Raw genomic sequence first — 12,069 nt, 5'->3', positions numbered from 1 at the left:
AGAAGGATGCTAAGATTAGAGCTGCCAGGCAAGAGAAATAGAGGAAGGCCTAAGAGAAGGTTTATGGATGTGGTGAGAGATCACATGCAGGTGATGGGTGTAATAGAACAAGATGCAGAGGACAGAAAAATATCGAAGAAGATGATCCACTCTGGCAGCCCCTAATGGGAGCAGCCGAAAGAAGAAGATTAACAGCACAGCAAATTAAAAATTATGAGCACTGGGCTTTAAATCTCAATGTTGTTGGTCCAGTCCCCACCTCAGACTCATTAATCTGTCCATCATCCATGTATAAAACATAGTAAACAGTAATTCCTTATTTGCATGGCACAGTAGTGCAGGGGTTAACACTGCTGCATCATGGACCCAGTGTCCTGGTTTCAAACCCCTTACCAGAAGTTGTCTGTGTGGAGTCTGTTCATTCTCTCCATGTCTTTTACTTGAGGCATTCCACTTTTCCTCCCACATCTCCAAAAAAGTGCAGACTATGCTGTCTGATGATTTCAAATTTGCTCCATGTGGATCTTCTGGTAGACTAGTGCCCAGACTGTTTCATGCTTTGCCAGTAATGCTGCAAAGACTGGCTCCTGTGCCCCCTGGCCCACTATTGAATTAAAGAGGCTACAGACTGATTAGCTGTCTAACCTGACCTGTACTGGTAAGGCGTGGGAAGAGCAAGCTACAAATAACATGAATTATTCTTAGAACATAAGTCCTTTGAGGTGCACCATTTTTAGTAAAGGGTTGAAAGTTTCTAAAGCCACATTGTAGCCTCATACATTGATTTACATTTTTAGCAGAGGGTCTTTTTGAATGTCCCACTAAATCCACTTGTATTGAAAAACAGCCCATTGAGAAAGTTTTAGGCATGCATAGGAAATGAGTCAGCATGCACACTGCATGAAAGGAAGCCAAAGCTTCTTTAGTCCAGGATTCATGGGCCCCAGCTTCTTTTGGATTTCATTTTAGTTTAATCTCACAAATTAATTGTACTAATTGTTTGTACAGCTGTATACATTTAGCATCATTTAATCACCAGCCCCAGTTAATAACTTTAAAGTCATCACTTCAGCTGCACTCCACATAAAGCATCCCATGGCCTGCAGAAGTGGCAAATGTTTCTAATTAGTTTATAGACGACGTGATAGCATGACTAGTTCTAAAAAACCTGCCAGCAGGCCAGCTTTTGACTAGTACAGCTGACATTGCAAACGTTAATAGGAATTTTGCATTTGAGCAGCCACAAGGAGCTTAGTGATCATCGCAAGGGTTTCAACTGGTTTATCCAATGCTATAAAATGCTGAAATTTAAACTAATCTGGACAATATTCAGAGAGCAGACTAACCTCTGATGGACTGAATGTGACAGCATCAGCACAATACATCATGGTTAAGTTTGACAAGGTCTTATGTAAGGCTGGCAATGAGTGAACATTCATAATTGTGCTATCCCATGAACTGTAGCTAGCCTCATTATACAAATAGACAGTGAAGGCGAGACAGGCTACTTCTACACTACAAGGTGTTCATTTAAAAAAATCTGTCCACAATAGTGTTTCATATCATTTACGAAAGTATCTCCAGCCACACTAAAACAACTAAAAATGCATGTGATGTAGATGTTTGCCTATACTGTGCATGCACACATAGGTGGATAAATCCTTGAAGTGACGGTAATGCCAGCAGCCACAGGATTTATCACAAAATTGTAGCCATTCGTAAATTATTTGCAGCATTCAAACTGTGCAAAATACAATTTAGTTGCTTTCAAGTAAGCAACATAACTCCTTTGTATATGATTTTCTTCTGTGAAGGGTGACCAATCATGGAATGAGTTGTTGCAATGTGCAGAATCCAATCAGGGATGGGCTATGTAGTAAGCACGAACAAATGAGAATGCGATTAGAGTCTGTGTTTTGAAAAAATCTGCATTCTTGCATTTCCACGTAACAGCACTAAGGCTGTGATTTCAAAAGCATGCCATTCTGCAACACGTTTTCACAAGTCTCCATTTTTGGAGGTTAAAAATGCCGGGTTACTGTGGACAAAAGGTGAAAACTGAGACTAATGTCTACGTTTTTAAACAAACCATAGTAGTGTGGACTGGGCCTGATACTTACACAATAAGGTTAAGGGTGAGAGTGTCTTAGTTAAGGTTGATAATGAAAGAATGTTCATAATGGTGCCATGCCAAGTTCCTGAACTGCAGTCAGTCTCATTAAATAAACAGGCAGTGAGGGACTACTTCTACACTACAAGGTTTTCATTTAAAGACAGCATTTTCAGACAAAAATGATCTCCACCTAAACTAGCATTTTCATATCATTTACGAAAAGTATCTCCATCCACACTAAAACAACTGAAAATGTATGTGACATAGACATTTGCCTAGACTGGGCATGTGCACATACATGGAAAAATCCTTAAAGTGATGGTAATGCCGCCAGCCACACAATTTATCACAAAATTGTAGCCACTGGTAAATTATTTGGAGCATTCAAATTGTATAACATGCTATTTAGGTGCTTTCAAGTAACCAACATAACTCCTTTGTTTCCACAAAATGGTTTTCTTCGGTGAAGGGTGGCCAAGCAAGGAATGAGACGTTGCAATGAGCAGAATCCAATCAGAGATGGGCTATGTAATAAGCACAAACAAATCAGAATGCAATTAGAGTCTGTGTTTTCAAAAGTTTCCATTTTTGGAGGTTGAAAATGCCGGGTTACGGTGGACAAAAGAAGAAAACTGAGACTAATGTCTACATTTTTAAACAAACCGTAATAGTGTGGAAAGGGCTTTATACACAGAAGGGTTAAAAGTGAGAGTGTCTTAGTTAAGGTTGATAATGAAAGAATGTTCATAATGGTGCCATGCTATATAAACAGGTAGTGAGAGGCTATTTCTACACTACAAGGTGTGCATTTAAAAAAATCCGTCCACACTAGTGTTTTCATATAATTTACAGAAGTATCTCCATCCCCACTAAGACTAATGTAACACAGTAGGGTTAGGACTGATAATGAGAGAATGTTCATAATGGTGTTGTGCCACCTCCCTAAACTCTAGTTAGTCTCATTAAACAAACAGACTTGGGTGTTTAATCATTAAACATGTAGACAGGTAAGTAACAGATAAGCATCAGCTTAGATAAAGCTAGATTTTAGCTTAGGGACCGTAATAAGTCTGTTAGTTAGCTATCAAAGTAAAACTGCTTCATACAGTCAGTCACTCAGTCATTTTCCAACCCGCTGGGCACACACACACACACATCCAAACCCACACACCAAGCACACACTTGGGACTTGATTATAAATTCTGATTCAGACTTCTGATTCTGACACCCTTCTATGGAGTTTGAACCCAAATGTGGTAAAGGCCAAGCATTACATGTGCACCTGCACTATCGGACAAAGTGGAATCACCAGTGTTCCCATTGTGCTCATCTGTGAAGTATACTTTGAGTGTCCTGAGAAAATCCTCAAGGATGCAAGGAGAAAACAGTGTCTGAGCCAGGACCTGAAACCAAGTTGAAGCCGTAGTGAGACAGTACTGCTAAAAGATGTACTACTTCACCATCTTAAAATAGCAGAGTTACACAAATGAAAGGGACCAGACAGTTAAACAGTGTAACATGTTACATGTAGACCTATAAATACCTGGGAGTGCAGCTGGATGATAAATTGGACTGGACTGCCAGTACTGATGCTCTGTGTAAGAAAGGACAGAGCTGACTATACAATAAGATGCTGCAGATGTTCTATCAGACAGTTGTGGCGAGTGCCCTCTTCTATGCAGTGGTGTGCTGGGGAGGCAGCATAAAGAAGAGGGACACCTCACGCCTGGAAAAACTAGTGAGGAAGGCAGGCTCTATTGTAGGCACAGACCTGGACAGTTTGACATCCGTGGCAGAGTGACGGGCACTGAGCAGGCTCCTGTCAATCATGGAGAATCCACTGCATCCACTGAACAGGATCATCTCCAGACAGAGGAGCAGCTTCAGCGACACACTGCTGTCACTGTCCTCCTCTACTGACTGACTGAGGAGATCTTTCCTCCCCCACACTATGCGACTCTTCAATTCCACCCGGGGGGTAAACGTTAACATTATACAAAGTTATTGTCTGTTATACCTGCTTTTTTATTACTCTTTCATTTAATATTGTTCTTATCAGTATGCTGCTGCTAGAGTATGTGAATTTCCCCTTGGGATTACTAAAGTATCTATCTATCTATCTATCTATCTATCTATCTATCTATCTATCTATCTATCTATCTATCTATCTATCTATCTATCTATCTATCTATCTATCTATCTATCTATCTATCTATCTATCTATCTATCTATCTATCTATCTATCTATCTATCTATCTATCTATCTATCTATCTATCTATCTATGTTAACCCAATTGACATGCTGTATTCTCATGAGTCAATGAAACAAAGGGGTTAAGTGCCATGACTCATTTAACCTCCTTCCTCCAACAACACTCCATACTTAATACCTTTCTCCATAATTTCAAGACTTGACAGCACCTTTAATCACCTGAACATGCCATCCAATGAGGAGCTCGGGGTATCACTTGTTTCTGAGACTTTTAAATAATACAACTATTTAAAATAACATTATAATTAATTAGATAAACTTGAATAATTCCAACAGGAAATTCATATGCACACATCAGCAGAAGCACAAAAAAACAAAGATACAGACTCACAGGACAGATAATACAGTCAATCAAACAATTAATAAATACATAAATGAATACTGTGTAGAAATTTTAAACTGCACATAAAGAGTACATTGGGAGGAAGCATTGAATTACCTGGTAGCAGAAGGTAGAAAAGACCCCCAGATGCTCTTCTTAGCGTACCTTTGTGGAATGAGCCTGTGGCTAAATGTGCTCCATGACAGCACCTTCTAGAGGGGATGGAGGGGATTTTTTACGATGGTATCCAATTTTGCCATTATCCTCTTTTCCACAATGGCTTCCACTGTGTCCAGGGTTCATCCTGTGATGGAGCAGGCCTTCCTAATAAGTTTGTTCAGGCATTGTGTTTCTTTTGAGCTCAAGTATTATACACCACCCTTTCTGACATGCAGTCCCTCAGCCTCAGAGACTGCTCTCTGTTGGTCAGGTAGTCTGTGATCCAGGAGACTGTGGGGACATCAAGATGCAAATTCTTGAGCTTTTTTCCCCAGTCATGCAGAATGGTGTTAAAAGCACCAGAAAAATCAAAGAACATAATCCCAACTATGGTGCCGGCTTTGTCCAAGTGGGAGTAGGCTCTGTACAGGATGTAGATCAGAGCATCCTCAAAACATATATGTGCCTGATAGACAAATTACAGAGGATATTGTGAAACCAGGGGTCATAGTTGCTTTTGGGCCACCCTCTCAAAGGTCTTCATGATGTATGAAGTAAGAGCAACTGGTGTGAAGTGCTTGGGATCACTAGAATGCTCTTTCTTTGACACTGGGTCCATATAGGATGTTTTCCACAGCCAGTGAAACTTCTGCAAATTCAGGGAAAGGGAGAACTGGTTCTGATGGATCCCACAGAGCAAGCTGGAACATCTAACACAATTAGCACAATCTAGCACAAATTAACTTTAGCAATTGCTGTTCTAAATGTTTTTTGAAATGATTTAGAGTTGGGTAGCAAGGTAGTGAAGTGCTTTACAGTATTGCTGCACCTGGCAATTGTCTGTGTGTAACCTGCATGTTGTCCACTGATCTATGGGTTTTCCTCCTACATTCCCAAAGATGGTTGACTGGTGACTTTAAACTGGATCTGTATGGATCTGTGTATGAGAGTGGGCTTGGACTGGTGCTCTGTGCTTGGCAGGTTCAGATGCTGCCAGGATAGGTTCCTACGCCTCAGGAGTCTGAACTGTATTAAGAGAGTTTGAGAATGTTGTCAGTCCTAGGTATGCATCCCTGTGCACTGTGTGGATTTTTTTAGTTCTGCCTGTGTCTGTGGGAGGTTTCCTCCTACATCTAGAAGATGTGCCTGTTGACTCTAAAACATCCCATTTTGAGTGAGTCTTCCTCTCAGTAGACTGATACCCTGCTTAGGGTCAACTCCTGATTGGTGCCCATTGCTTCCAGAAGAGGCAGAACTCCTCATGACCCGGAACCTTTTAACATAAATTAGATTTTTTGATTTATTCATAAATACTATATACTGTAAATGTAACATTTTATTATTAACGTCAACACCAAAGTGACCAACCCAGAGTCTATATAGTAACAAAGACTGTATGTTTCTTAGTCTGTGGACTGACAATTGTCCATGCAACGTGCCATACAGATCTGTTGGGCTGTACGCCTTCTCACTGCTTCTCTCTAAACTGTTTTTACCATTAAAGCTGTTTAAAAAGGAGATGATTTATAGCATAAGGTGTACAGACTAAGGCAAGGCACACTTTATTGAACTTGTGCTTGTTCATCTGATTTTAAAGAGCTACAAGATAGCTCTAAACCTGGGGATCAAGGAGGCAGGTAGTTTTATAAAAAAAAAAATTCAAATGTTATTTGCATTTTCTAAACTGGGAAAAAAATGCATGCCACAGGGTTATAGTAAATTCAGAAATCTGGACAGAAGCCTTTGAGGCCACCCATGTGACAAAAGAGAGGCTGAAGGAAGTCTCCCTATTCTTTGGAGAACACCTAGGATGGGGGCCATTCTCCGTACTTTGAAGTGAAAACTGACTCCAAGTTAAAAAAAAAAATAAATCTGAGACACAGCTGGATAACGGCTTAATGACATGGAGGTCTGGCAATCACTACATTTCTCCTCAAGTCACTCCACTACATTAGCTTCCTCTATGTTACAGAATCATCTTTAAATCTCAACCACTTTCAAAGCTAAAACGTCCACATAGCCCATAATGCACTTCCTCACTGCTTACTATACAGTGTAAGCCCGTCAGATTACCCAGATCTCCTGTCACCAGCTTTGTCACAATGCAGCGAGCAATCATTCACCTTTATGGCTTTGTAGCAAAGCCGGTCCTTTATGTTTTGCTGCTCAGGCCACTCCCATTAGATAAAGGATCACTTTCTTGCCTCTCTTTTTCCTTCCTTTTTATTCACTCACTGTCTTTAAAGCATAACTCCATCAAAATGGTAACCTATGGATGACTGAAATTTAACAGAGAAGTCAAACATGCTGTCTATTGCACAAGTAATATTTGAAAGCTTGCAGCATTTCCCTATCATTCATGTTTGGAGGTCAGATGTTACTTCATCTTTGGAAGTTTTCTTACTGTTTGTTAGTAGATGTCACCACTATTGGCTCTCACTTTTTTTTGCTGGAAGTTGTACATGAATGTAATATCAGCCTTCCTTTGAGATTCACGCGTCTACTTTACTTATCAAAATGCCACCTGAGCCCCCCAAAAAACCTATATTACTGCCTAGCTTGCCTATGTGGTAGAGCTGGCCCTTAATGTCACATTATAGCAAGCAGTGCCACTTAAAACAAACAAGGTACTTCACTGCACTATACAGGGTGAGGCACATAATAGTTTCCCCACACACAATAAGGAACCCTTTCCTGGTTTAAGCAGCAGCAAGTGTAGTCTGGTAATGACAGAGGGTGTCCTGCCTTGCAATTAAATCAAATGGATAAGAAGATGATTGAATAAAATTGTTGCCTGAAATGCTTCTGTGGTTCAGAGTCTTTTAAGTACCAAAATAACAAATCCAATATCCAAACCAAAACTCAACCAAACACATTAAAAATAACAAAGATATCTTTCCTAGCACAGCAATAAGTTTTCCACAATAATCCAAAATGTTGGATACAGTAGCGATGATGACATCATTTGACACACTGCTTGGTGACAATTTCCTGCCTTTAAATGGCAGGAAATGGGCCATTAGATCAATACTGATGAGGACAGGACATTTTAGCCAAACAACACTATTTAAATGATACAGGGTGGCCCACGAAAAAATGGCCCACCTCCACCGAGACAACTGCATTACCTGGTGAAGAGAAAAATGATCAAATTCGGTACTCACATTTACAGAAGATGCTGAAAGTGATCTCCTTGTGTGTCAATACATCTCTACAAGGCAGGCAACACGACCACAGCCACCTATCGGACGAAAGACAAGACAGGAGTTGTCTCAGTGGTGGTGGGCCACCCTGTACATTTAAAAGTAATGATGTGCCCTGCAAGCAGTGGTTCTCAACATTTTTCACCTTGGGACCCAGTTTTATCTATTTTTAGAACATTAGAACACTCTAGACGAGAACAGGCCATTCAGCCCAACAAAGCTCGCCAGTTCTATCCACTTATTTCCTCCAAGAAAACATCAAGTCGAGTTTTGAAAGTCTCTAACGTCTTACTGTCTATCACACTACTTGGTAGCTTATTCCAAGTGTCTATCGTTCTTTGTGTAAAGAAAAACTTCCTAATGTTTGTGCGAAATTTACCCTTAACAAGTTTCCAACTGTATCCCCGTGTTCTTGATGAACTCATTTTAAAATACAAGTCTTGATCCACTGTACTAATTCCCTTCATAATTTTAAGCACTTCAATCATGTCACCTCTTAATCTTCTTTTGCTGAAACTGTAAAGGCTCATTTCTTTTAATCTTTCCTCATAATTCAACCCCTGTAGCCCTGGAATCAGCCTAGTCGCTCTTCTCTTGACCTTTTCTAGTGCTGCTATGTCCTTTTTTTAGCCTGGAGACTAAAACTGCACACAGTACTCCAGATGAGGCCTCACCAGTGCATTATAAAGGTTGAGCATAACCTCCTTGGACTTGTACTCCACACATCATGTTATATAACATTCTGTTAGCCTTCTTAATGGCTTCTGAACACTGTTGGGAAGTTGATAGCTTAGAGTCCGCTATGACTCCTAAATCCTTCTCATAAGGTGTACTCTTGATTTTCTGACTGCCCGTTGTGTATTCAAACCTAATATTTTTACTTCCTATGTGTAATACTTTACATTTACTGACATTAAATTTAATCTGCCACAAATCTGCCCAAGCCTGTATGCTATCCAAGTCCTTCTGTAATGATATAACGGATTCCAAATTATCTGCTAATCCACCTATCTTGGTATCATCTGCAAACGTAACCAGCTTGTTACTTATATTCCTATCTAAATCATTTATATATATTAAAAATAGCAGCGGCCCTTGCACTGACCCCTGTGGAACACCACTCTTAACATCGGCCAGTTCTGATGAGGTTCCTCGCACCATCACCCTCTGCTTCCTGTGTCTGAGCCAATTCTGCACCCATCTAAAAACATTACCCTGAACTCCCACTTCTTTTAACTTGATGCCCAACCTCTCATGTGGCACCTTATCAAATGCTTTCTGAAAGTCCAGATAAATAATATTATAAGCTCCACTCTGATCGTATGCTTTTATTACAACCTCATAGAATTCCAACATGTTAGTAAAACACGACCTCCTCTTCTGAACCCATGCTGACTGTTCAGAATAACTCCTGTCCTTGCCATGTGTTGCTCAATCTTATCCTTAATGATTCCTTCCATTAATTTTCCTGTGGTGCATGTTAAGCTTACTGGCCTATAGTTGCTTGGATTTGCCCTGTCACCCTTTTTATATAATGGGATGATATTTGCCATTTCCCAGTCCTTCAGAATCTCTCCAGTGCTCAGTGACTTCCTAAAAATATGTTTTGTCTTTTGTTCAGTGATGACAATTTATTAGCAGTAATTGTAATATAAACTAGCCAACAACTTTCCCTAAATGGCATACATTAACACATAAGAGTAAATACATATTTACATACAATGTACAGGGTGAGACAGAAAGGACGGACGTTTTTTAACAAAATCACAAAATTGTTAATTTTTTCTTACAAAGAAACTTATTGAAAGATTTGAGTTCACATTTGAAAATTTGTAGGGATGGAAATGCAGGTCTAAATGCAAAATACACCTTACCGAACGATTCCGAGCAGATCGACTTGGACTGCGCAGCAGGGCTAGTCGTACGCTTTCCACATTTTCTGGGGTATGTGCCGTTTGTGTAGCCCCCGACGGTCTTTTGTTCATTAGTGTACCTCATATACGAAGTGCTTTAACCGAACGTAGGATAGTGTTGCAAGCAGGAACAGCTTTATTTCTGTGGATATTGAAATGGTAACGAAACTCACGCTGAACTGCGGTAATAGATTGGTTGTTCTTCACAAAACAGTCGTACGCAAAAACGCGGTGTTCTATCGTCCACGGCTCCATGGCTCCAACTAAAAACAAAATAAAAAATGCTAAGACTGCGCGAACCTAACACCATCTACCGCACATCTGTCACTCCACCTAGTGGTGAGTTCTAGCCATTTCAAAGAAGTCCTTCCTTTCTGCCTCACCCTGTATATAACAGGTTAAATATGCATGGAACTCATCCAAAAAATGTAACTGGACACATGGGTGTTTAAAACTGAATCAGATTTAGTGTCCATTTGTCTTTTCAATGGATGACCAGAGCTTCTCTGATATTCACAAGTTTGTCAAAATCGGGGTAAGTGAAGAGAGTGCAAAATTAGTTTGAGTTTGCTGATGACTGACTCATCTAGAATTACAATGCACATCTCTACTACACAAGACAAGATGAGCTGTTCTGCATTTGTTGTGCACTTTGTTATATTTGATCATTTGAGTGCTTGCTGGCTTGTACAAATACACTAGAATATTCTTTGTGTAGCCTCAAGATTTTCATTTTAAAAGTCAAACAATTTACATCTGTAAATAACATGGCTTGTTTCTAAATGTCTTCATAGTTTGGTAGTACCACACCACAGATACTGCAAAACAGCAGTTGCTCACCGCACGTCATGGTAAAAGTAAATGTATATGTTAGAAAATTTAGCTTGTATGTTCTTTTAACATTCCTGTTTGGTTCAGGTTTTTGGGATGAATCTTGTGAAGTTGATACAGAATTGGATGAGTTTGGAGTAGGTGATACTGCGAGGAATTTGAGGAACTTCTCCATGGCTTTCTTAAATAAGCACATGATGTACAGTATGTCGTTTCAGTTCCCCAGTATGCACAATGTCCCTTTGACTGGTGCACAACTGAAATCTAAAATCAGCAGTCCCATAAAACTTTAATGCAATGGATGATTTTTCTTCTTTTAACTTAAGCTGAAGCTAGGGTGTCCAGCTATCTATTTGGGTTGCACCCCACAGGTTGAGAAACACTGCCCTACGGTAACTGGGGATATTGTTTTTTAATCAATTTTATTTAGTTGTGTTATTCTGAGAGCATGCTTGAGGCAAGGAAGACAGAACTTTCATGGTAGGTTAGTTACTGTGGCAATGTCTTGCATGTTGATTAAAATTTTACTGTAGATGTGACAGTAATTACTCATTAACCAATATTGTAGTAAAGTAGTCAGTGGCATTTCTGTTTTTTTATTGTCTTAAAGAGGGGTGTTCATGATTCCTTAATGGAGTAAATGCTGAGAAATGGAAATCTAAATCAAATGATCATATAGAGGTGGCATGGCCGTTCTATTAGTCATCACCATTCTCAAGACCACTTAATCCATTTCAGGGTCATGGGTGGGGGAGATTGGGTCATTGGGGGGCTAGAGCCTATCCCTAGCACAGGGTAGGAACAAATCCCAGACGGGACACCAGTCCATCATAGAGTGAACACCCACACACAAACACACACCAAGGCCAATTTAGCATCGACAATTCGCCTAATCTGCTTGTCTTTGAACAGTAAGGGGAAAATGAAGCACCCGGAGGAAACCCCCAAACACATGGGGAGAACATGCAAACTACACGCAGGGAGGACTCGGGACAGGAAACCTGGTCTCTTTATTATGAGGCGGCAGCAGCACTACCACTGTGCCACTCATTTTATTTGCCTAATTCCCTTATTAGCAAACAGCATCACAAGTTTTCATGAATATCTGCCAAAATATTGGAATTACATCGTAATGCAAATTTTTTAGAGAAGAGAATTTGTTTTCTATGTGTACATCAAAAGCATATTAATAACTGTTCTATTGGTTCTCAAATGACTAAATTTTTCATATCACATTTTTTAAAACAGCCTTCATC

Source organism: Polypterus senegalus, chromosome 11 (genome assembly GCF_016835505.1).
Source record: "Polypterus senegalus isolate Bchr_013 chromosome 11, ASM1683550v1, whole genome shotgun sequence".
Taxonomy (NCBI): domain Eukaryota; kingdom Metazoa; phylum Chordata; class Cladistia; order Polypteriformes; family Polypteridae; genus Polypterus; species Polypterus senegalus.
Note: the sequence above shows the minus strand (reverse complement) of the source record.